The 23,609-nt window shown below is 38.4% G+C and overlaps 1 protein-coding gene across 5 annotated transcripts in view; it reads right to left on the bottom strand.

Annotated features, from left to right (window-relative positions):
• The window catches only part of ZRANB3 (zinc finger RANBP2-type containing 3), a 278,640-nt gene that overhangs the window by 205,934 nt on the left and 49,097 nt on the right, over positions 1–23,609 (bottom strand). The gene's annotated exons all lie outside the window — the stretch shown is intronic.

Raw genomic sequence — 23,609 nt, 5'->3', positions numbered from 1 at the left:
CAAAGAGTCAGACACGACTGAGCAACTAATAGAGATGACGGTGGCTTGAAAGTGATGGCAGCAGTGAGGGTGGTGAGAAGAGGATCACATTCTGTGCCTATTTTGAAGGCAAAATTGGCAGGGTATTTTGATGCAGTGGCCTTACAGCATGAAAGAAAGGAGTCAAGAATCAACCAATGGACTTCCCTGGTGACTCAGTGGTTAAGACTTTGGCTCCCAATGCAGGCAGCTCGGGTTCGATCCCTCGTCAGGGAACTAGGTTCCACAAGCTGCAACCAAAGATTCTGCAAGCCACAAGTAAACGATCCCACATGCCACAACCAAGACCTGGCACAGTCCAAAAAAAAAAAAAAGAATAGACCCAAAGTTATCAGCCTGACAAGATAGAATAACAAAGATATGAATAACTGAGATAGGGTAGACCGAGACAGAAGCCAGTTTCTGGCAGCACATATCAGGAGTTTGGTTAAGTTTGAGATGTCTATTAAACATCCAAGTAGGCAGTCATGTAGACAGGCAGATATACAAGTCTGGAGAGTAGGGAAGAAGTTTGGTCAGGAGTTACAAACTTGGGAGCCACCAGTATACATATTAATATTTAAAATGTTAAGACTTGATAAAATATCCTATGGAAGCCAATAAAAAGAGAGAGAGAAGGCCCAAGAACTATGCTGCAGGACCCTTTCATTTAGGAGGAGGAAACCATGAGTGACAACCCACAGGAGACACGAAGAAGGAGCGGTCAAGGAAGTAATACCCAGTTATGGTGGCGTGAAAAGCTCAGTGATTCCTCTCCACAAAAAACCAATAATTAAAACTAGACAGAATTTTAAAAACAACCATTTCAGGGCTGTAGACTGATGCAGAAGACAAATCGAGAACATTTATTCTTAAAATCAGACTGAAGTTTCAAGTAAGAATAGCGAAGGACTGTGGCCTTTTTGCCTGAGGTTGGCCACATGTGCACTACCCTCCACTCTCCCAAATCGTTGGCAAGAACAGTAGTTTCTCCGTTTTTAATTTTTAACTGAGTAAACATATAGCATAAAACTCCTCAACCTAAGTGTGACCGTTTAAGTGTACAGTGTTAATTATATTCTTACAGTTGGGCATCCAATCTCTAGAACTCTTCATCTTGCAAAACAAGACACTCCATATATACCCATTAAACAAAAACCCTTCATTCCTCCTGTCCCTCCCATTTTACCTTCTGTCTCTGTGAAGTTGACTACTCTCAGGACAGTAGTTTTACCACTGATAGGCTGGCAGTGAAACCAGGAAGGGTTGAACTCCATTACGAGTGGAGGACAAAACACCCCATGGCTTTGGCCTTTCAAAGTGGTAGACTTAGATTGTGATTAAAGTTTGAAAAGCAACAGAAGGGGATATAAAATAACATACTGGAATAACATTTTAAAAGTGTTCACTGTGTAACAAATATATTGGAATTAGCATTAGATGCCAGCCTTGTTAATACTTCAGGAAGAACATGCTGGCATTCTGCCTTGAAAATATATTATCCTATTAATAAAAAACCACAAGTGGTAAAACCAGTAGTAGACTTAGATGAAAATGAACAGAGAAAATCTGCAGCTCTACTCATCCAAGACTGCAGTCCCAACCGGGACAAGCAACAGACAAACCAAAAATTTCACTGGGAATTCTAGAAATGAGAGCATTAAGAAAGGACTGAGATAAGTTTCTGCCCACAGTTCCTGGCTGATGAGGAAACTACAGACGCATACCCAGGAGAGACGTGAGACCCTAGGGAAAAGTGAGAACCAGGGAAGGCTTGAGAACTGACTCCAATTTTGAGTGAGTACCTCAACCCACACACAAACTGATAGACAGAAGGTGGGAGCCATAAGGATCAAAGCATTTAAACATAATCTCTACCCAATCACTGGCTGATGACTATACTATACACACAAAGAAACAAGACCTAGGGATCTAGGTCAAAAAAATAAAAATAAAATCACTGAGCAGAAATATCATTGTCTGCACATTGTGGGGAACAAAGAATATAAAAGAGAATCTGGATCTGCTACAGTATGTTATCTAACATCTACAGTTTTAGGGAGTTCCCTGGGGGCCTAGTGGTTAGGATTTTGGGCTTTCACTGCTGTGGTATGGGTTCAATTCCTGGTCAGGGACCTGAGATCCCACAAGCAGCAAAGTGCAGAAAAAGAAAAAAAAGTGCAGTTTTCAACCAAAAATAACTAGGCAACCAAATTAATGGAGCAAAAAAAAAAATCACTTAATAAAAACTGAGTGGACACAAATTCAGCAAAGTCAATGAACTTATTATAAATATGTTCAAAGAATTAAAGGAAAATATGACAATTATTCAATTAGGAAATATTAATAAAAATATAAAATATTTAAAAATAACCAAACCGAAATTCTGAAATGGAAAAGTACAAAACTAAAGTAAAAATGTCTTCAAGGGGCTAACGGCAGGCAGAATTCTAAGATGGTCCCGAAAGACCTCCCTCTCACCCTCATACGCCTATCCTGTATAAACACAGAGGAGTGATCAAAGGGTTCCTAAGTTAGAGAATCATGGTGTCAGCCCAAAGCAATATGGAGTTGGCATGCTGATGAAGAACTAGTGATTTACGAGTCTCAGCTGGCAGCTAGAAGAATGCTAATACAACTTGCCAGAAATAAGGTACTTTGGGTATGGACAAAACAGCTTACAGAAAAAGAACGTAGACGGAAAACTTCATAAATTGTGTGTATTGGGGGTGGGAGGGCACCGACATTTTACATTAAATGTTCACACACATGCACAGGGATAATAGCTTGCAGTGGTGAACTGTATCATCTAAAAATGACTGCATCAGTACCTCCCATTTCACACCTGTTCTTCTTGCAAGGTGATGCTGACTTCCTCTTGAAATTAGGTTGGTTATCACTGCAGACAAAGGAACACTAGGAGACTTCTAAAGCTGTCACAAAAGCAGATACAGCTTCCACACCCAGTCCTCTTGGGATGCTAGTTCTTAGAATTCAGATACCACGCTGTGAGGAAGTAGAGAGATCCCAGCCAAGAGCTTGAATCAACACTTGATATGTGACTAAGAAAGCCTCTGAGAAGACTGCAGCCCTGCCACTGTCTGATTGCAACTGCCTAAAAGACCCTGAGTGAAAACTACCTATCTGGGTCCAACCCAACCTTTAAATCATTAGAGACAATAAAACACTAACTGTTGGATTTCCCTGAAACCACCTGCCAATGCAGGAGACATGGGTTCAATCTGTGGTCCAGGAAGATTCCATGTTCCACAAAGCAACAAACCCACTAAGCCTGAATTTGAGAGCCTACAAGCTGTAACTACTGAGCCTGAGAGCTGCAACTACTGAAGTTTCATGTGCCTAGAGCCTGTGCTTTCCAAGAAGAGAAGCCAGCAAAATGAGAGGCCGTTGAACCATATTTGGAGTAGCCCTCGCTCTCTGCAATTAAAGAAAAATCTTCGCAGCAGCAAAGACTCAGCACAACCAAAAATAATTAGAAGCTCTTAAAAATAAAAACAAAAAACCACTAACTGCTGTTCTAAGCCACTAAACTTTGTGACAATTTATTATGCAGCAACAGATAATCAGAATGTAACAATCAGAATATCTACCCTGTGCCAGGGACTGTGCCAAGTGCTGTACAATTATTTTATTTCATTCACAAAAATATTTAATGAGTAGATGTTATTATTACCCATTTTTGGTAATGAACAGAATGAGATTAAAAGAGATTAAATAAGGCCACAGTAAGTGGTAGAGCTGATACTGAAACAAAGACCCCCCTCACTCCAAATCCCCCTCACTCCAAATTCCCCTCACTCCAAATCCCTCTCACTCCAAAGTCAGGGTTTTTGGCATTAGAAATTTTCTATGATAATAACACTGATAAGTCACGCATTCAGAGCTTATATGCAAGTCACTTTTTGAAGTATTTCACATGCATTAACTCTTTTAATCTTCATAAGCACAATGATGGGGACCAAATTTGCCACACCAAAAATGTGTCTTTTAATTTAGGCTAATAATTTTTAAGAAACATAAGACTCAAGAAGACGTTCACTTTACCCCCACGCCCCACCCCTAAGCTTTATTTATTTATTTATTTATTTGGTTTCCATCACTGCGGTTTTTTTTTTTCATTTATTTTTATTAGTTGGAGGCTAATTACTTTACATATTGTAGTGGGTTTTGTCATACATTGACATGAATCAGCCATGGAGTTACACGTATTCCCCATCCCGATCCCCCCTCCCACCTCCCTCTCCACTCGATTCCTCTGGGTCTTCCCAGTGCACCAGGCCCGAGCACTTGTCTCATGCATCCAACCTGGGCTGGTGATCTGTTTCACTATAGATAATATACATGTTTCGATGTTGTTCTCTCAAAACATCCCACCCTCACCTTCTCCCACAGAGTCCAAAAGTCTGTTCTGTACATCTGTGTCTCTTTTTCTGTTTTGCATATAGGGTTATCGTTACCATCTTTCTAAATTCCATATATGTGTGTTAGTATGCTGTAATGTTCTTTATCTTTCTGGCTTACTTCACTCTGTATAATGGGGTTAAAAAGAATTCATTTGAATCAGTTCTAATGAGATGGATGAAACTGCACCCCTTAGCTTTAGATAAAAGGCTCATTTCTGGAACAGAATGATCAGCAGAGGTATCTGCAAAGAACAAGTGCTAGATGTGAAGGGAGAAACTCCAACAGGGCCTGGAGTTCAGATTCCACTCTATGTCCCATTGTCTCTGAGCAGCCCAGCAAACATTTGTTTATCAAACATTTGCTTTTCCATCTCCACATGAATTGCCTTCCTGCCCTTTGAAGTCCTAAACCACTACCCCCAACATCCTCTCTTGTCTTTAGCTGAAGGTGGTAGTTAAAGGTGAGGATTTCAACCATTTCGGCAAGTTACTCAGTTTTCCAGGGTCTTTCCTATGTATACATGTAATTAAACTTTTGTTTGATTTTCTCCAGTTAATCTGTCTCATGTCAATTTAATTCTTAGACCAGTCAAAAGAATCTAGCAAGGTACAGAATATTTTCTTATTCACCAACAGAATTATGATGTTAAAAAAAAAAAGAAAAAGATTATTTTCCTTTTATTGACTAGAAAGTTAAGGCACAAAGAGCTTTGCCAACAAAGGTGCATCTAGTCAAAGCTATGGTTTCTCCAGTAGTCATGTATGGATATGAGAGTTGGACCGTAAACAAGGCTGAGTGCCGAAGAATTAATGCTTTTGAACTATGGTGTTGGAGAAGACTCTAGAGAGTCCCTTGGACTGCAAGGAGTTCCAACCAGTCCATCCTAAAGGAAATCAACCCTGAATATTCACTGGAAGGACTGATACTGAAGCTGAAACTCCAATACTTTGGCCACCTGATGCAAAGAACCGACTCCTTGGAAAAGACCCTGATGCTGGGAAAGACTGAAGGCAGGAGAAGGGGACAACAGAGGATGAGATGGTTGGATGGCATCACCAACTCAATGGACATAATTTTGAGCAAGCTCTGGGAGTTGGTAATGGACAGGGAAGCCTGGCATGCTGCAGTCCATGGGGTCGCAAAGAGTCGGACACGATGGAGAGACTGAACTGAACTGAACTTACTCAAAGTCAAATAGGTAGTAAGAGGAAGAGTCACATTATAAACTGAAACAGTGAAAATTCATATTCACTGTTTCACTCACATTGTTTCACTCATATTCACTCATATTGCTTTTATGTTATTCTTAAAAGTCTAGGGACTTCCCTCGTGGTCCAGTGTTAAGAATCCACCTGCCAATGCAGGTGACATGGATTCAGTGCTTGGTGCAGTAAGACTTCACATGCTACCAGTCCATGTGCCACAACTACTAAGCCCATGAGCTACAACTACTGAAGCTAGCAAGCCCTAGGGCCCAGGCTCTCATCAAGAGAAACCACTACAATGAGAAGCCCGCACACTACAACTATAGAACAGCTTTGACTCGCAGCAACTAGAGAAAGCCCGAGCAAAGCAACGAAGATCCAGGGTAGTCAAAAATAAATTAATTGATAAATTAATTTTTTAAATGATTTCTTAAAAAACCACTGATCAAGAGAGGCTAAGCCACCTGCTCAAGGTTAGAACAACCTAATCAACATTAGAACTAAAACTAGAACCCACATCTCTTAACAGCTCGTCTAACAGACACTGTGGTTGAGGATTTCTAATCTAGATTTATTGAATCCTCTTTTCACCAACAATGTCACTCTTTATAATTTCCCTTTGAGTAACAACAACAACATAACCAAATGAAAGTTATTACGACTATATCTTACATGACAAACAGATTCTCAGATTCTCACATTTCAGAGGATCATAATACTGTAATGATGGAACTGGTAGTCATATAAGGAATGATCATTCTACTTTGTTAACTCCTTCTGCTTCATTCTTCTCTCAGTTAAAACCTAGGACTATTCTCATATACATGAGATATTTTGGGCTGCAATGCCAACAATATGCTAATAAAACTTATCTCTTCATCTCATTTTAATGCATTTTCAGCTTATTCTAACTAACTGTGCTAGTGCCTCAATCTGTCGAGAGCAAAATTTAAAGCTCAAATAAAAAAAAAAAAAAAAAAGAAACTTGCCCAGAGAAGAATGAATATTACCAGAAATTCCTATTTAAAACGTTCTATTATTATTCTGTTGAAGAGAGACCTTGAGAGAAGAAACAAGGATCCTTTGCTTCACCAAGAAATTACGTTTATGTTTGATTAATTTTTAGAAAAATAAATTACATTACATTTCTACTTTCAACATCCGAAAAAAAATAAAGATCTTAAAAATAAACTGAATGGAGAAAAAATAGTTTTCATCCAATTTCAGAAGCATAACACATCTGGAAATTCTCCTAATGAATAAAACTTTTTTGCAACATGGTTATCATTAGCTGGATCTATTATTTGCAGTGATAACATAATTTTCTAGAGTACCAACTCTGGAAAACAACCAAGAAAAACGAATCAGCTGGCTAATCTATCTATACTAATTTGACAGTGGCTGTGGAAAAAATTTAAGTTAAAAACAGAAAGAATTTTAAATAACAAATATTTAGGTGATTCATTCCAAGTATTAAAGTTTAAAACTATTTGAGATTTAAAAAATTCTCTTCCTGAGAATCCTCTGAAGGTCAAGGGGTTAGGACTCCAAGTTTGCACTGCAGGGGGCGCAGGTTCAATCCTTGGTTGAGGAACTAAGATCCCGTGTGCCTCACAGTGTGGCCAAAAAAATAAAAAGTCTTCCTGATCTAAGATTTGCTGTTTCAAAATGACTTTATAAATATAGCCACAAGAAGTTCCTTCTGCAATGATAATTTTTATTTTCCTGTCTACTGCTTCAACAGCAAATAGATCAAAAGGCTAACAATTTGTGAACTTATAATTTTCTACCCATCCAGAAGCATTATCATCAGTTAAATAATATTTCTAACTTCCTGGTTAGTAAGTTTTTACATAAAATAAATGGAAGTAAGTTTAATTCGAAAGGTCTCTGGTATCTAAATAAGGGTAATTTCTCATTGGCTTCCAAGATATTAGGTGTTGAACTTAATAAATTATGCTCCTTGCTCCAATAAGGTTTCTCCAGATGAAATTCATTTAAGTATTCTACTTTTGCCTTAAAACACCTAACAATTTTATAACACATAAGAATCATATCTAATACAAACTATAATCCTTTACAGTTATGCTGTCCATTATAGTAGCTGCTAGCCAAATTAAATTAAAATTAAATAAAACCTTACAATTCATCCCTTCTGTCACACTACCCACATTTTAAGTTCTTAAGCCACAAGAGCTAGCAGATACTATATTCGATAGCACAGATATACAGCATTTTCTTCATCACAGAAAGTTCTATTAGGTAGTGACATATTGTACAGGCTTGAAAATGATTACTGAAGTTGATATTCCCATTAAGGATGAGTGTGTAAAATCTGCAATGATTACATTCATCACTCCAGATAGTTGATGGATAAGAGACTGAAATTACACTACCGATAAGAACAGCAGGTTTGACCTTTGAAGCCAAATAAGTGGTAAACAAAATGCCTATAACTTAGCTTTGGTGACAAGTTCATAAAGCAGGTTTTTGTTATAGATAAATATTTCAGTATTAATATAATAGTAAATTATGCTGGAGAAGGGAATGGCAACCCACTCCATTATTCTTGCCTGGAGAATTCCATGGTCAGGGCAGCCTGGAGGGCGATAGTCTATGGGGTCCTAAAGAGCTGGACTGGTGAAGGTAATGGCAACCCAATCCAGCATTCTTGCCTGGAGAATCCCATGGACAGAGGGGCCTGGTGGGCTACAGTCCCTGGGGTCTCAAGAGCCGGACACGACTGAGCGACGAAGCACGCACAGCACAGCGCAGATACGTCAGCATAGTGCGGTACTAGAAGTGTGGGTCTAAAGACGGGAGCTTATAAACTGCAGACACTGCATTCACGCTGACAGCACAAGTCTCAGCAGGCCCTTGGGCACTGGGGTATGATGAAGACATTATCTGATGTCAAACTATTCAAATAGGGGTTCTGCTGTTTTCTGGCTAAAAAACATCAAATTTACTGAGCTCAATTTACGTGTTAACAAAACCTAGACAATTAGTATATGTCTCAAAAAGAATGTTAGGATTAAATAACTGTAATAATTAAATAATTTAGCAGTCTCCAGGCAAAGAAAGAATCCTAAAAACATTCCTAGCCTGGGAAAGACTGAATTCAATGTGAATTAAAATTAGAAAGCAAATGCAATTTAAGGTAGGAAAAAAAAATTAATTTATTTATTTATTCAGTCTTCAGATAGATGCACATAAATCAACTGCCACTAATAAACACAACTACTAGGCAAAAACATAAAAGCACCAACGGACAGCCTCCCCAATAAATCTTGCAAAGGCATTTTCATTACTTTAATTGACCACAAATACTACAAAGCCCCTACTTCCCTGTAAACGAGACCCCCCTCCCCGGCAAGGGTCACATTAAAGACATGGTCTCAAAGAGTGCATCCAGTTATAGAAATAACCTCTGATTATAATTCTGTATAACTAAGATAAGCACACACATATAACTATGCATAGCATTTAAAAGCTTGTGATTTGCTTAAAAAAAAAATCTTGTGGGGGGATTGGGCATGGGGGATCTATCTGGGTTATCACACATATACATACTTGAAAAGATTTACATTAAACATTTTAAATAATTTTATGGGATGATGATGTAAGAAACTAGAAATTTTTATTGGGTGATTTGTAATAGTCTTATCTTTCCAGAAATTGTATTAGGTCTTGCTTACAAATGCCAATTAACCCCATTTTTCCTTCTATTTTCCCACAAAACTGTATCAGAACATTTCTCTTTGACTGACATTAGAAAATGGCCACTGACGCTGACTTTAGAGTTATAAGGTTGGGAACTAAGTTTAATTCAGGGAATATCACTTTTACCTTGGAAGGAAGTTTCAAATCCATTCATTTATAAAATCATGAGTTTCTACATGTTAAAGTTTGCTGCATCTGTGGAAGATGCCAATATCCACAATTCTCATAATTTAAGGAAGCAAGAGAGACAAGAAAAGGGCTGAACGATTTTTATCTCAAAGATAATCTCAAAGATGTGCTACAGTCAATTTCAACAAAGAAATAAGGTCAGTTCTTGAAAACAAATTAAGCTGTTATTATTTTGACCTCAACCTATCCCAGAAAAGTGTTTCTCAGAGGAAAATGGGATTTTCTTTGCTTAACGCTTTTCCTCTTCAAAAAGGGTAGGATCTGACGTAATACAACTTAAGTAAATTCTCACCTCCTCTTGTTCTTTCTCCTACACAGCCCCAGACCCTCAAGTGTCTTCAGAGCAAGGGTAAAAATGGCAGGGGTAGCACTGTGGGCAGTGTGAAGGTCTAAGATCCATGTCACATTCCTTAAAATAGAAGTGGCAAACTGCTGGGCAGGCCTACAGGAGGATTTGCTTCCACCCCCAGGTGTGTTTTGGAAATTCACATTAGTAGCTAACATATAAGAACCAGAGCTTCACACACAAAATCTTTGAAAAGCTGGCGATGTTAGATGAGTCCTCTGACAAGACAGCTGGCTCACCCAGGTAGCTGCTGTCCCCGTGACATACGACTCAGCAATCAACTGACCACACTGGGATGTGTTACCTGCCTGGCCCCTGCAAACTGGTTTTATGAAAACTTGAGGGGCAGTTCTGAAAGATCCAAAGAAGAAAGTTAAACAGTACATATGCTGATTTTACAGCTTGAATATGCCACTCATCTACCTTCTGTGGTAGAAGGATCTTTCTACCATTTAGTATTTTAAAAGCTGATGACAGTTGCTAAAAAGGGTTTCCCAGATGGCTCAGTGGTAAAGGATCCGCCTGCAGTGCAGAAGATGCGGATTCAATCCCTGGTGTAGGGAAGATCCCCTGGAGAAGGAAATGGCAATCCATTTCAGTATTCTCGCCTGGGAAATCCCATGGACTGAGGAGCCTGGAGGGCTACAGTCCATGGGGTCGCAAAGAGTCAGACACTATTGAGCAGGCATGTATGATAGCTGCTAAATGGGAGACTGTTTAGATGTGTTTGGACACTGGCTCTGCTTGAAAAGGAAGCTCTATCAATGACTTCAATACCGTTTAATTAGAGATTTTTGTCATCTGGGCAGGCAAGATGAGTTCAGAAACAGCCTCAGCCTGAGTGCAAACTAGCACCAAGAAGAACTAAAGATGGTGGGGGTGTGGTGGGGGACTGAAATGAAATTACTTCAGTCTCTAGAAGAGCAGAAGGAGAAGAGAACAAAAGAAGGTTAGGAGTGGACGGTGTCTTCCAGTTTGAGGTGCACAGTAGGTATGATGTAATGATTCCGGCATATATGGATCAGGTCCTTCTATTGACGAGGAAAAGAATCCTAAGCTGATTTATCACAGGACACCCATGCAAATTTTTACATTCATAAATCTTTAATTCTAGTTGCTTTTTAAAGTTCATGTATACATTTCCCCCTTAACTGGCAGTTACCTAATTCTGTCATCATCCTACCCATCTGTCCCTATGAGAACTTAATGAAATCTATATCCAGGAGTCCAAGTCTGAGTCATTAAACATTTATTTCCAACTTCACATACATAATCAGTTTCATGTTCTGCAAACTGATTCAATCCACCAAAAGAAATAACTAGAATTTGGAAAAAACATTAAATGTCATTGCTGTATTTGTTGACCAAATTCCTTCTGGAAGAGCCAGTCTGATTCCATCTGAGAATAATGATGAACTGTCACTTGACCTAAACTTTTTTATTTTAATTTTAGTATATGTGCTGCCGAAGCGAGCACAACTTTTTAGATTTTAAAAGGGTTTAATGAAAAGATTCCTAAGTGATAAAAATTAAAGTTAGGATTAAAATTTTCAAAAGATGCCCTGATATAATTTTTCAATAAGGCAATTAGAATGTAAGTTAATAAGGAGATAGCATATTCACTCTGAAAGTATCCTACGACATCATAAATATTAATTGGGTGGCAAAATAAAGTTGATGGCTTCATCTAACAGATATTTTGCAGACCAAGTACCTCACAATCTAAATAAGACACTAGAAAAGAAATATCAATTAAATGCTGACAACTCAGAGGAGAGTGAGTAGGATAGTAAAGAATTTGAAAACATAACACATGAAGAATGGATGAATAAATTATTATAAAAGGAAAAATGTCTGGAGAGGTGACGATCAGGTATGATAGCAATATTCACATGCACATAAGGGCCTTGCAAAAATAGTTTTAATAATGTGTTGAAATGGGAGGCAGCATCGTGTGGAGAAAAGAACAGTAATTTGTGAGTTAGAAACCTGCAGTTCAAGTTTGGATCTTACTGCTAGAAGCTGTGCTTCAGATCTTAGCTAACTGCTGTGGATGGGTCTCAGCTCTCGCTTCTATTAAATGGACAATAATAGTATATAAGGATCCCTTGGCTTTAGAATTCTATATCTGAAAAGTTAATGTATATAAAAGGTAAAAGCTCTTAGAAAAAGTTTAGATTCTTTAGATATGATGCTATCACTATTGTTGTAGATAGGTTTTCACTTCCTTTAAATGGATGAATCATAGGTGGCATGTCTCTCTTTGTCCAACTCCTCTTCCAATGGCTTAGTTTGTATTTCTTGTTACATTTTCTTCTGGGCTCAGCTTGAGACTGTGCTAACTGGTTTAATTCTCCATATAAACAAATGACCAGAGCATTATCTCATTTTCTCCCTTGTACTATGCAGTCACAGCTTTCCCCTTAAAACTCCCAAATACAAACCCATTCTCTTCTGGGAGTAGTTAGACTCCCAGAATATGCAGTTGGTCTTTCAGGTGTATCACAGAGACCAATTAAAGATGAAGTGCACAAGTGCACAAGCATCACTAAAGGCTGATACATGTGATATATTAACCACCTCTGAAACTAACTTCAGTTTATTGGTATCTGTACCATGATGCTCTTTCCTTCCCTCTTAAGAGGGATGGTGCCCTGTCTTACTTTCTCAGAAGTATTGACAATTACTTCTGTCATCCGTGCCTTCTGATTCTCTGTCTTGGCTGGATCATTTTTATTAGCTATCATTTACACATGATACACACTACCCACCTTAAAAATACACAAGAATGCCTCTGTGGTCCTTACTTTGTCACTCTATATTCAAAGCCAAACTTCCAGCCTCATTTTTTGACTCTCTCACCCCCTCAGTACTCCAGATCAACTTATCTTCTGACAATTAAAAAACACACACACACATTTATTTATTTTTGGCTGTGCTGGGTCCTTGCTGCTTCACGAGGGCTTTCTCTAGTTGCAGTGAGTAGGGACTACTCTTCATTGTGGTGCTCTGACTTCTGATTGTAGTGGCTTCTCTTGTCATGGAGCACAGCTCTAGGGCTCACGGGCTCTAGAGCACAGGTTCAACAGTTGCAGGGTACAGGCTTAGTTGCCCCATAGCACGTGGGATCTTCCCTGAGTAGGGATTGAACCTGTGGACCCTGCACTGGCATGTGAATGCTTACCCACTGGACTACAAGGAAGCCCTTTTTACAATTTCTTTAAGCACTGGCTCTGGAAACAAAATGTATGCTGGCTTCTCCTTTTACACTAGTAAGTGTAAAAAATTTACTTCACCTCTCTACCTTAGTTTTCTGGATTGTAAAGTGGGAATAATCATTTTCAAAGTGGGGACACCAGCTCAATATATATGTGTTGAAAATTAAATCTTGTGCAGAATTTATACTTTCAACAACATAAAGTTAAATTTTCAGTGAACCATAACATGTGTGTGTTAGTCACTCAGTTGTGTCCAACTCTTCATGACCCCATGGACTATAGCCCGCCAGGTCCTCAGTCCATGGGATTCTCCAAGCAAGAATACTGGAGTGGGTTGCCATTCCCTTCTCCAGGGGATCTTCTCAACCCAAGGATCAAACCTGGGTCTTCTGCATTGCAGGCAGATGCTTTACCATCTTATCCACCAGGGAAGCCTCAGAATATAATATAGTGATATATAAAAAGTCAGCAAATATGGGACTTCCCTGGTGGTCCAGTGGCTAAGACTCTGTGCTCCCAATGCAGGGGGCAAGGGTTCAATCCCTGGTCAGGGAACTTGATCCCACATGCTGCAGCTAAGGCCGGGAACAGCCAAATAAATTAAAAAAAAAAAAAAAAAAAGTCAGCAAATAATCCAAGCATCTTATCCTTCTGTCTCCCTCTTATTACCTAATGTCTCCTTGCTGTATCTTTCATTAGTACCACCATCAATACTTAGCAAAGATCGCAGATGGTTGGAAACTTAGACCAGTGCAAGTACTATGTGATAAATAGTTACTGCAATGTAGCACTTGATAAGCAAGAAAAAAACATGTTTAAAATAATGTTCTGGAATAACAGTGGATTCTTCTTCCTTATACTTCCCTAAGCACTTCGCTTTGCTGAAACAATCCCATGAAAACTCTCTACCTATACTCCACTCTGTCAGTAAATATGTATTTGTCCTTCAAAACCCAACTTAGTCCCCTGAGAAACATTCTCAGACCACCTCTGTTCCATGCTTCCATCTTCATTCCGTATCCCCTATATACCTTGAGCATCCTTCTACTGTGACATCCATCACAATGTAATAACAATTCTTTACATACGATCAGCTATTTAATACCAGGCAGCGTATTTCTTGGAGATAAGATACTGTTTTATTTATTTCTGCATTTCAAGGGCCTCTCTCGGTCCCCAGTGCAGAGCCATTCAATGAATATTTATCTGAAATGACTTCAGAAAATAAACAGGATAGTTGGCCCCTGTTTCAGTTCTATGAAATGTCATTCCAACTGGGAATTCATATGGAAAAGTAGTGATTTCTTTGCCTCTACATGATTATATTTGTTTTTAAAATCTTTTGCTACTCTGGTAAAGTAAATAAACATTACTTAAGATTATGGCACATGTAGATAAAGCTTATTCTGCTTCTAAAAAAAATTAGCCCTCACGGTTAGACGTTTGCTATGATGTCCTTAAAACATAGCAACAGTCTACTCCTAAATCAGGGAATTAAAAATGGGTGAACAATAACAGTAAATCAAAGAGTCAGAGCAAATCAAAGACGGCCGCTTGGATTTTCCTGGCTCCCTGACAAACCTTCCTTTGTGACTCAGCTGGTAAAGAATCTGCCTGCAGTGCAGGAGACCTGGGTTCGTTCCCTGGGTTGGAAAGATCTCCTGCAGAAGGGAAAGGCTGCCCACTTCAGTATTCTGGCCTGGAGAATTCCATGAACTGTACAGTCCATGGGGTCGCAAAGAGTTGGATATGACTGAGTGACTTTCACTTCAATGGAAATTAGATTTTACCTCTGGCACTTATGGTTTTTAATTTTAAGTTTATTTATTATATAATTGAAAAGATAATCTGGAACTTACTTTTCATCATTAAGATAAAAAGACAAAATAAAAATTTCTTGTGTAAATAACAAACATATTTGCAAACAATGATTTTGTGTTGAGAACTAATATCAGCTATCATAAACAGCTTGAATCTAGTAACAATCAACATTGAGAAAATCATCAAGAATTATCTATCTCAACATATCTACCTGCATACAGTAACATCTAAATATTAGGAGTAACATCTAAAATGAGGCCACAGAAATTAAAGAATAAATGATGAAACATACATCATATGTATAATTGATATGTATAATCAATTATACATATCAATTGATATGTATAACTGAAATTAAACCTCTGTGGTTCCTGCTGATCAAATTAACTTTTCACTGACTAATTTTATCTGATGCACACAAAGATAAAGGTATATACACACCTAATATATCTATACCATATCACAGAAATTGAAATTACTTAAAATAGTTTTGTACTTCCTCTTTACTAAAGCAAGCAGCTCATAAAATAATATTGGTTATTTGATCACTATTTTGGCTACACGATTAGGTATGAAGATTCTAGGATAAAACTATCTGACCATAAGGAGAGTTTTTTAAATCATTATCAGATCAAGAAGATGATTAATAATTTTAAATTCATCTTAAACATATAACCATAATAATCATAATAGATATCAGTTTGCATAGAATCTCAATTTGACAGGATGAAAGTGACAAACTGCTTGTTTGGATTTCTTGAAAAATAAAGTCTGAGACAGGCATGCAATGCAATAGAAATCACATATATGCTACATCTGTAAGCAGCAGCAACACAACTCTCAAAAACAGATTTATGTGCAAACGTAGATATATTATGGTTAAACACAATAGAAGTGGAGAACAGAGGTTTCATATAAGTTCAAACCCTAACTGTCATTAAGTTGGCAAGTTATTTAATATCTCAAAGCAACAGCTTTCTCTTAAAAAAAAACAAAACTGGGTAACACCACCACCATTGCAGAGATCTTATAATAATTAAGGAACATAAACAAAAGTGTTTTTTTAGAGACTTGTTTCACAGTAACAGTTGCCCTTTCGCTATTTTAAATGAAGTTAACATTCTTGTCAACAAAATAGAAACTTTTTTTAAGTATTGGTTGAGATTTTGAGTTTGGACAAAGAATCTTTGGTAAAAGAGGAAAGAGAAATTCCAATAAAACAATAAGGCTAATTTAGCATGTGGTGAAAGGACCTGGAAAATGAAAGCCTTACAGTAGTGTCCAGCTCTTTACGACTGTATACTCCATGGAATTCTCCAGGCCAGAATACAGGAGTGGGTAGTCTTTGCCTTCTCCAGGAGATCTTCCCAACTCAGGGAACAAACCCAGGTCTCCCGCATTGAAGGCAATTCTTTACCAGCTGAGCCACAAGGGCAGCCCAAGAATACTGGAGTGGGTAGCCTATCCCTTCTCCAGCAGATCTTCCCAACCCAGGAATTGAACCAGGGTCTCCTGCATTGCAGGCAGATTCTTTACCAACCGAGCTATGAGGGAAGCCCCCATTCTTTAAAAATCAAACAAAAACAAAATCTCCATACAAGCAAGATATAATTTGTGGACTCCTATCCTCATGCAAAATGCCAGGCTGGATGAAGCACAAGCTGGAATCAAGACTGCCAGGAGAAATATACACAGATGACACCACCCTTATGGCAGAAAGCAAAGAGAAGCTAAAGAACCTCTTGATAAAAGTGAAAGAAGAGGGTGAAAAACGCTGGCTTAAAACTCAACATTCAAAAAACAAAGATCACAGCATCTAGTCCCATCACTTCATGGCAAATAGATGGGGAAACAATGGAAACAGTGACAGACTTTATTTTCTTGGGCTCCAAAATCACTGCAGATGGTGACTGCAGCCATGAAATTAAAAGACGCTTGCTCCTTGGAAGAAAAGCTATGACCAACCTAAACAGCATATTAAAAAGCAGAGACATTACTTTGCTGACAAAGATCAATATAATCAAAGTTATGGTTTTTTCAGCAGGCATGTATGGATGTGAGAGTTGGACCATAAAGAAAGCTGAGCGTCGAAGAATTGATGCTTTTGAACTGTGGTGTTGTAGAAGACTCTTGAGAGTCCCTTGGATTGCAAGGAGATCCAACCAGCCCATCCTAAAGGAGATCAGTCCTGGGTGTTCATTTGAAGGACTGATGCTGAAGCTGAAGCTCCAATACTTTGGCCACGTGATGTGAAGAACTGACCCATTGGAAAAGACCCTGATGCTGGGAAAGATTGAAGGCAGGAGGAGAAGGGGACGACACAGAATGAGATGGTTGGATGGCATCACCAACTTGATGGACATGAGTTTGAACAAACTCTGGGAGCTGGTGATGGACAGGGAAGCCTGGCATACTACAGTCCATGGGGTTGCAAAGAGTCAGACAGGACTGAGTGACCAAACTGAAATGATCCTGGTGGCTCAGACAGTAAAGAAAGTGCTTGCAATGCAGGAGACCTGGGTTCAATCCCTGGGTCAGAAAGATTCCCTGGAGAAATGAATGGCTACCCAGTCCAATATTCTTGCCTGGAGAATTCCATGGACAAAGGAGCCTGGTAGGCTACAGTCCATGGGGTTGCAAAGCACTGGACACAACTAAGTGACTAACATTTTCATTCAAACAACATTTTGAACAATATAACATATATAAGAATATTTAATGTTAAAAATAAATAAAATAAGCTTATGACTAAAAAAATAATATTTAATATTACTACAAATCTACCATTCACTCTCCCAGTGACAGTTTTAACTGCTGCCAGTAACAGTTAACTACTGATCAACACAACATTCTTCTCTTTTTTCACTAACAATAAAACAGCATAAGCTAGCTATTTATCAAGAACCAGAATACTACTTGTTAAAAGATATTTAATTGTGTTTCTTTAGGATTTAGTAAATACTCTAAACATTTCCAAAGTACGTGTGTTTTATTGTCTTGATTTTAACAAAAAAATACCGCAAAAATGAAACAAGCCCAGAGAAGTGAATTACTTCAAATACTGAATCAAACTTTTTGTCCAATGAACAATAATTTTGCAAACGATAAAAACAAAATGTCATTTCACTTTTTTTTTAAATAGGAAGTTTGCACCAAGCCATGAAAGAAAGTATAGCAATTTCTTAATGAATACAGTTCCATTAAGCAGCCCACTGGAACACGGTGTAAAGAGAAATGGCACATATTGGCTTTTGCAAGTGTGGGTGTCCTGGTATTCTTGGGATTTTTCACCCACTCATATGAGTCAGCTTTATATAACACTGTAACATATAATTTCCCTCCTACTAACAAGCCAACACTTCAGAGATAACATCTCACCATGAGTTATTTAAGGAATATGGTAACTAACAACATTTTAATATTTTATAAAATGTGCAAACAACCAAATTATTACTATGTCAGCAACAAGCTCCTTGGCTTTCAAAGAGGCATTCCATAATATTTCAGCACTGTAAGTGTTTGGGGGAACTTGTTAAGAAAATATGTAAATTGTTTCTGCATAATCAGAAACATCATGTCATTTTAAAATCTAGGTATTTTACCAAATATCAAGCATTTTTGTACATAAAGGAAATCAACTAATTAGGTAGTCATTTAGCAATTCTTTCTGGGGAATTATTTCCATGGCTACTAAGGATAGTTAAGTACTAGGGTTCAAGAGATGTAGGATTAAGTTTATGGTATATCAAATGTTCCATTTCTGAAGGGTAATTGGAAGGGAACGTTTGTGAAATCAGATTACCACAAATAGAAATCCTTTTTTGTTGATAGAACAGAACTCCAGAACTCCAAATAGAAATCCAGATCCTTTTTTGTTGTTTATTCTAAAATGCTTATGTTTATACTATTTTGGAAAACACTGATTCTATGACTAGAGTTTGAAAAATCTTAATTATCTTGAGTAATTTTCTATTAAATTGTTTATCATGATGAGACAACTTTCATTTTCTTTCACGAAAGGAATGAGTCTCATCAAGAAAAGCAGACAGGAATAAAAAATGCAATTTAAAATAGCAAACAGATTGCACAACAAAGGAAACTATAAGCAAGGTGAAAAGACAGACTTCAGAATGGGAGAAAATAAGAGCAAACGAAGCAACTCAGAGAATCTCAAAAATACACAAGCAGCTCCTGCAGCTCAATTCCAGAAAAATAAACGACCCAATCAAAAAATGGGCCAAAGAACTAAACAGACATTTCTCCAAAGAAGACATACAGATGGTTAGCACACATATGAAAAGATGCTCAACATCACCCATGATCAGAGAAATGCAAATCAAAACCGCAATGAGGTACCATCTCAGGTCAGAATGGCTGCTAAACAAAAGTCTACAAACAATGCTGGAGAGGGCGTGGAGAAAAGGGAACCCTCTTACACTGCTGATGGGAACGCAAACTAGTACAGCTGCTATGGAGAACAGTGTGGAGATTCCTTAAAAAACTGGAAATAGAACTGCCATATGACCCAGCAATCCCACTCCTGGGCATACACACTGAGGAAACCAGATCTGAAAGAGACACGTGTACCCCAATGTTCATCACAGCACTGTTTATAATAGCCAGGACATGAAAGCAACCTAGGTGTCCATCAGCAGACAAATGGATAAGAAAACTGTGGTACATATACACAATGGGATATTACTCAGCTATTAAAAAGAATGCATTTGAATCAGTTCTAAAGAGGTGGATGAAACTGGAGCCTATTATAGAGAGTGAAATAAGTCAGAAAGAAAAACACCAATACAGTATATCAACACATATATATATAGAATTTAAAAAGACGGTAACAATGACCCTATATGCAAGACAACAAAAGAGACACAGATGTAAAGAACAGACTTTTGGATTCACTGGGAGAAGGGGAGGGTGAGATGATTTCAGAGAATAGCATTGAAACATGTATATTCAGTTCAGTTCAGTAGCTCAGTCATGTCCGACTCTTTGCGACCCCATGAACCACAGCACTCCAGGCCTCCCTGTCCATCACCAACTCCCGGAGTTTACTCAAAATCATGTCCATCACGTGAGTGATGCCATCCGACCATCTCATCCTCTGTCGTCGCCTTCTCCTCCTGCCTCAAACTTTCCCAGCATCAGGGTCTTTCTTTCCCAATGAGTCAGTTCTTCACATCACGTGGCCAAAGTATTGGAGTTTCAGCTTCAGCATCAGTCCTTCCAATGAACACCCAGGACTGATCTCCTTTAGGATGGACTGGTTGGATCTCCTTGCAATCCAAGGGACTCTCAAGAGTCTTCTCCAACACCACAGTTCAAAAGCAGCAACTCTTTGGTGCTCAGCGTTCTTTATGGTCCAAATCCAACATCCATACCTGACTACTGGAAAAACCATAGCCTTGACTAGACAGACCCCTGTGGACAAAGTAATGTCTCTGCTTTTTACTATGCTATCCAGGTTGGTCATAACTTTCCTTCCAAGGAGTAAATGTCTTTTAATTTCATGGCTGCAATCACCATCTGCAGTGATTTTGGAGCCCCCAAAAATAAAGTCAGCCACTGTATGTTACCATATGTGAAATACATCGCCAGTCCAGGTTTGATACATGAGACAGGGCACTCAGGGCCAATGCACTGGGATGACCCTGAGGGTTGGGATGGGGAAGGAGGTGGGAGGGGGGTTCAGGATGGGGGATGCATGTACATCCATGGCTGATTCATGTCAATGTATGGTAAAAACCACTACAATATTGTAAAGTAATTAGCTTCCAATTAAAATAAATAAATTAATTAATTTTTAAAAAACTAAAAATCATAAAAGAGCAAATAGAAAAAAATAAGATACAAGAATCTTTTCCCTTAGAGATTCATGGTATACTAAAGAGATGCACCAACTTTATATCTGGTGGGAAACTAATTTAAAATAAAAAATACTGTAGCTGATGACCTCATGGTTCATGAGTCATTTCCACCATACACTACTCAAATTAGACATGAACTGCTTCAAGCCCACAGACATTACACACAGTTTGGGGCTATCTCAGGGTTCCTGCACTGCTGCTGCATGAGTTTTTTGTTTCCAGTCTGGAACCATAACATGAGAATCTACAGTATAACAGAATGCCACATCAGCTTTTTAACATGAAGCTGCAATATTCTCATAGAAGGCAAGGATATAGAATAGGAAGAGTACCTGCCCTAGAGACAAGCAGAAATAGGTCCAAGCCTCCGCTACATCTTTTACTGACTATGGGGGAGAGAGAGAGTGTGTGTGCGCGTGTGTGTGTGTGCGCGTGTGTGTGTGTGTGCACACATGTGCACGCTCAGTCACTCAGTCATGTCTGACTCTTTGCAACCCGTTGGACTATAGCCCGCCAAACTCCTCTGTCTGTGGGACCCTCCAGGCAAGAATACTAGAGTGGGTGGCCATGCCCTCCTCCAGGGGATCTTCCCGACTCAGGGATTGAAAATTTGTCTCGTCTATCTTCTGCTCTGGTAGGCAGATTATTTACCACTGTGCCACCTGGGAAGTCCTAAAAGTATTGTACTTCAGCTAAATCATCCTGAGAGCTAAACAAAGAGTACACTATTCATAAATTTGCTACAAACAAACCTATTTGACTTTTAATTTCTTAATTGGTAGAAGAAAATTAGTAAAAAGTATATACCTCATAGGATTCTAGACTTACACATGTAAATTTCCTAGCACCTAACATGTGCTTTTCAAGATTAAGTTCATGTACCTACTCATTCCTATGCCCTGAGAAAGGGAAGCATTCAATGCTAGTACACAGTAATACATTTGTGATTGTGGTAAAACATATAAAACATTAAATTTACCATGTTAACCATTTTTAAGTGTATAATTCAGTGGCATTAAGCACAGTCACATGGTTGTGTAACCATTACCAACCAGTATCCATTACCTGAACTTTTGCATCCTCTCAAACTGAAACTCTGTGCCCATTAAACACTAATTCCCTATTCTCTCCCTCCTCTCACCAACTCCTGGCAATTGTTATTCTACTTTCTTTCTCTATGAATTTGACTATCCTAGGTACTCCATATAAGTGCAATTATACAATTTTCATTCTTTAGCTATACATTTTAAAGTATCAAATAATCCAATGGCACTGTATTTAATAAAAAAATCTTTCAGAAAAACATCTAAAATAAGTAACTGCATTCATATCAACGTTATAAAAATGTTTATATATGCTCAAAATATTTGGGCTCAGAAAAGGACATTCACTGACTAATCAATTTTGTGGTATAAATTGGAAACTATGACCAATATGCATAAAATACTGTTAATAAGTACTAAGAAGCAGAATACATATAAAAGGATCCAGGAAAAGTCCATTAACTTTGTCTCAAGATGGTAATATCCCCAAACACAGGGGGAAAGTCTAAGACAGCAAAAAAGGTAATATGGAAGTACCACATTCAATTTTTAAGCATGTTTTTATTACATAACATTGTATCATACCACATCACTAGGTAAGCCAACAGCATTATTTTGGTGCCTACATGCAGATAATAGTGTTTTGATATTTGTCTTAAAAGAACCAAGGTCAGTATCAAAGATTTCTGGCACTGACTATAACCCATGGCAGACTTTCATTAGCCCCCAGGTGGCAGTGTGACCCAGAGCAGTAGACCGCACTTTCTCAGCTCCAGATGTCCCAATACAAAACCACACCCTTCCAAAAAGGAATCTTACTTTACCCCTAGAAAAACGGATGTACAGGAACAAACTAAGAGCAATATACTCCCATTTGAGTAAAGATGAATCCCGTGGATTCTGCCACATACTTCAGTTCAGTTTAGTCGCTCAGTCCTGTCCGACTTTGCGACCCCATGGACTGCAGCACGCCAGGCTTCCCTGCCCATCATCAACTCCCAGAGTTTACTCAAAATCATGTCCATCACGTGAGTGATGCCATCCGACCATCTCATCCTCTGTCGTCCCCTTCTGCTCCCTCCTTCAATCTTTCCCAGCATCAGAGTCTTTTCCATTGAGTTGGTTCTTTGCATCAGGTGGCCAAAGTATTGGAGTTTCAGCCTCAGCAACAATCCTTCCAATGAATATTCAGGACTGATTTCCTTTAGGATGGACTGGTTGGATCTCCTTGAAGTCCAAAGGACTCTCAAGAGTCTTCTCCAACACCACAGTTCAAAACCATCAATTCTTCGGCGCTCAGCTTTCTTTTATAGTCCAACTCTCACATCCATACATGACCACTGAAAAAATCATAGCTTTGACTAGACGGACCTTTGTTGGCAAAGTAATGTCTCTGCTTTTTAATATTTTGTCTAGGTTAGTCATAACTTTTCTTCCAAGGAGCAAGCATCTTTTAATTTCATGGCAGCAGTTACCATCTACAGTGATTCTGGAGCCCAAGAAAAAGTTTGTCACTGTTTCCATTGTTTCTCCATCTATTTGCCATGAAGTGATGGGGCTGGATGCCACGATCTTAGTTTTCTGAAAGTTGAGTTTTTTTGTTTTTATTTTTTATTATTTAATTTTTTATTGTATTTATTTATTTATTTTTTATTATTGTTTAAAAAATTTTTTTTAATTTTGAATGTTGAGTTTTAAGCCAAGTTTTTCACTTTCCTGTTTCACTTTCATCAAGAGGCTCTTCA

This window comes from Cervus elaphus, chromosome 33, assembly GCF_910594005.1.
Source record: "Cervus elaphus chromosome 33, mCerEla1.1, whole genome shotgun sequence".
Classification (NCBI taxonomy): domain Eukaryota; kingdom Metazoa; phylum Chordata; class Mammalia; order Artiodactyla; family Cervidae; genus Cervus; species Cervus elaphus.
The sequence above is the reverse complement of the archived record's forward strand: the minus strand, read 5'-3'. Positions and strand labels throughout refer to the sequence as shown.